The following is a 3,885-nucleotide window of genomic DNA, read 5'->3' as shown; positions in this document are numbered from 1 at the left end:
TTAATCCATTGGAGGCCTGAATAGAAAATGCATAAATAAGGGAGAATTTCTCCATTTCTCTCTCTCTCTCTCTCTCTCTCTCTCTCTCTCTCTCTCTATATATATATATATATATATATATATATATATATATATATATATAATATATATATATTCTCTATATTTATAGTCTATATATCTTCTCTCTATATATCTATAGCCCCTATCTCTATCTATCTCTATTTCTATCTCTACCTATATTTGTTCTGTTTCTCTGGAGAACCCTGACTAATACAGAGGGTCTGAGGAGTTGCTCAAGGAGTTTATTCAAAGTGGGACAAAGGAGATGATGTAGTCATGCAGAGGAAGTGAAACAGGAAAGAGAAACAGCAAAGAAACAAGGAGCACGTGAAAAGCTAGAAGGGCGGTTACTTTGGGGAGGGAGCAGTGGATTGGGAGGGGACATGAGGGGCTTCTGTGACGGTAATGATGTATTTCTTGACCTGGGTGTTGTTTACACAGTTTTTTCTCTGAGATAATTCATTGAGTCATGCATTTATGTTTTGGGTACTTATTGTTCGTGGTTTATTTCACAATGATAAAGGTATCAAAAAAGAAAAAGAAAAAAAAGAAACAGAGGAAGAAAAAGGGAGAGAATGACAGATATAGAAAAATGGGGACAGAAAGATATACTCAGCAACTTTTGAGGAAGCTTCCAGATGTCCCATACAGATATTCTTTATATTGGGGTCTTCAGAGCATTCTCCTGTAACCCAATACTCTTAAGTTCGTTACCACAGCCTCCTGTCTTTGCAGCTCTCTGTCCTTTGCTCCCTCTGTACTTTCTTTTTGCCTACATGGAGACCAGCATTTCCCAGTGTCCTCCACTTTATGCCAACCCACTGGGTACCTCGAGGCCTTGCTTCTTTAACCAGCCTGGACATGACATCAATCATTTATATTCTCCTTCATGAGCTGCTCATTCCCGGGCTCCTGATCCTTATGATTAATGCCTTTCACAAACCTGCAAACTTGGATCAAACCTTCAGTTTTAGGTCTCCAGTCTCTGCAGTAGATACTACCTCAACAAATATTTATTGAGGGCCTATTTTGTGCAGCCATGGGTCTAGGTGCAATGGAAACAGTGATGGCTGACTTCCAAAAGGGAGTGTTCCAAAAGCCCCAGGCAGAAGCAGCACGATTATGAAGTAACTTCAGAAGATTCAGTATGTTACTTATGCCTCATTCTATTGGTCAGGTGAATCACAAGTCTAGCCCAGACTAAAGGAAAGGGAAGAATAGTCTCTATGGCTTGATACAAAAATGACATGTGCATAAACAAGGGAATTGGTGGCATCCATCTTGGAGACAAGCTACCATAACCACTGCATTGAACTGCTGCCATCCTGCTGCGCTGAACTGACTGCAGTTCCTTGAATACACAATTCTGTTTCATGCTTCCAAGCTCCTGGACAACTCAGGTCCCTGTGTTTGGATTATCTCTTTGTCCCTTGTCTGTCAAACTCCTGTGCATCTTTTAAGATTAACTTTGCATATCAGCTCTTCAAGACCAACTAATGTCTTACCCTTCTAGCTTTGGGCTACTGTTATGTGTAGAATTACGCATACTCCTCTACCCTATCCCACCCCCAAAAAAAAACAGATATGTTGAAGTATAAGTGCCCAGCTCCTATAAACGTGACCTTTACTGGAAATAGTCTTTACAGGTATAATCAAGATAAAATTAGGCAATTAGGGTGGGCTCTAAACTAACATGACTTTTGTCTTTATAAGAGAAGAGACACATGCAGATGGAGGAAAGGCAGAGATCCGCGTTATGTAGCTGCAAGCCCAGGAACACCAAGGATTGCTGGCGACACCAAAAGTAAGAGAAAGGCAGGGAGCACATTCTCCCCTAGAACCTTCAAGAAACCATGGCCCTGGTAACACCTTAACTTTAGATTTCTGGCTTCCAGAACTATGAGGGAAAATGTCTAGATCAATCATTACATTTTAAATAAATAATGTCATTAATGTATGAGTAAATGAAATACATTTGAATAAGAATACATAACATATGTGCTTTGCATATATGGGACATTTTCTTTGTTCCCATATGACTCAGAATTTTACGGACAGAAAATGGACATTCAAAAAAATACCAAGTTAGCCTTTGTTTACAAGCCTTCAGCTGCTCTAATCTATGAACCTGTAAAGCAAAATTATTCATAGATTTGGGACCCGAGCCACATTTAAAATCCTCATTAGCCAAGTGGCCCTCAGGAATACCTTAGTACCTATAGAATCTTTGGTGGAATGGCCACAGAAGTCCAAGCCTTGGAGAGCGAGAGAAAAAGCCACATGACGTTTGGTTGCTATATAGGTTGTAGCTCAGCTCTGAGTTGGCAAGTTTCACTGAACAAAGAGGGCTCTTCTTAGAGCAACACTGCGATCACTAAAGAAGTTGAAACTTTGCCCGGAATTGTTAGACCACCGCCCACATCTGGAGCCTTACAGGTTCTCCACTCCAAGCGTTGACTTAATATGCTTCTGCATGGCTAGATGAATTGAAGGGGCCTTTTTTCTAGGTGGGTAGTGGGGGAGCATGAAGCTCCTTTGTTCCTTTAACTTCTTGTTCTATTCCCCACTCCTCTTGCCCACCTCATCATTCGAGCTCTAGCCTTTGTCAAGAAGGCACGGTAAGCAGGGGGAGCCTAGAGAATCTTCCCCACCTTAGCCTCCCTTTTTAGAACCCTGGCATGTGCAGCTCATGACCCTGGGACATTGAAGCATACTGATTGCATTGCAAGAATGGCTTTGGAACTTGAGGATTCAAAGTGTGTCTACAAGGCAAAAGACTGTTCAGATGAACATAGAAGCGTACAGAGATGAACAGACACACACAGGATAGTACTTTGCATCACAATTACCTGTTTACACGTTTTCTTCCTCCCTTGGAAGAAAATGAGCCCAGGAGAGCAGAGTCTGTTCTTTTTCCCTTTTTTTCCAGCACCAGCTCTTGCATAATGTTTCTAAAGAAAAGTATACAAGAAATGTTTGTGGAATGAATATTAAGCATGCGCAAACACACTTGCACAGTCACACAAAAACCATGGATGCAGGACTCTGCCTCCAACTGGTTTAGCCCAATAGGAAGTGTGCGTGCCATTTGGCTCATTCAACACGCCTTACACTTGGTGAGCTTAGCACCGCTACGAAGATTTGTTTATGTAGCACCCATTTTACACATTATTTTGTGCATAACTTTGCAATCAAAACAAAGAGCTGGAACAGCTCTTTCCCCAAAGGAGAGAACCAACTTCTCCCTCTTCTCTCCACATATTCAGGAAATGCCCAAAATATCCTCTCATTGTCAGTCTCACCCTCACCTGGAGTTGGCTTCTCATTCCCTTGAGGGAGAGCATCTGCCTGGTGAAACGGCTGAGGCTGTTTGTTACTATAGGACTATTAATGAAACCGCGGTCTGAAGCTTCAGCCCCACCTACCTGGGGACAGTTGAGCTGCAGGAGTCATGTAGCTCATGGACTTGGTGGTTCATCAGGGTTCAGGATCTGAATTTGACAGCATTGCTTGAAATATTAACTTTATAGAGTTGTTTCAAGAGGCCCCTTCCATGTTCCTAGTTTGCATTGTCTGCAGTGCAACATTCTCTAGGAGGTCCACTTATTTTTACTATTGAATGCCCTATACTTCTTTCTTGCCACAAACATAATATTCATCTTTCTGAATACTAATGAGTTGCCAAGAGGAATCATCCCTTGGGGACTGTGAGGCAGCTGCTACAGTGGCAACATCTTTTTTACCAAGCAACAGTGTCTTCTTCAAACTCTGACTTAATAATACTCATGACTTGAGCTAGCTCCATAGAAGTGGGGAGAGGCCAGA

The sequence above is a fragment of the Hipposideros armiger genome, unplaced genomic scaffold (genome assembly GCF_001890085.2).
Source record: "Hipposideros armiger isolate ML-2016 unplaced genomic scaffold, ASM189008v1 scaffold_223, whole genome shotgun sequence".
Taxonomy (NCBI): domain Eukaryota; kingdom Metazoa; phylum Chordata; class Mammalia; order Chiroptera; family Hipposideridae; genus Hipposideros; species Hipposideros armiger.
The sequence above is the reverse complement of the archived record's forward strand: the minus strand, read 5'-3'. Positions refer to the sequence as shown.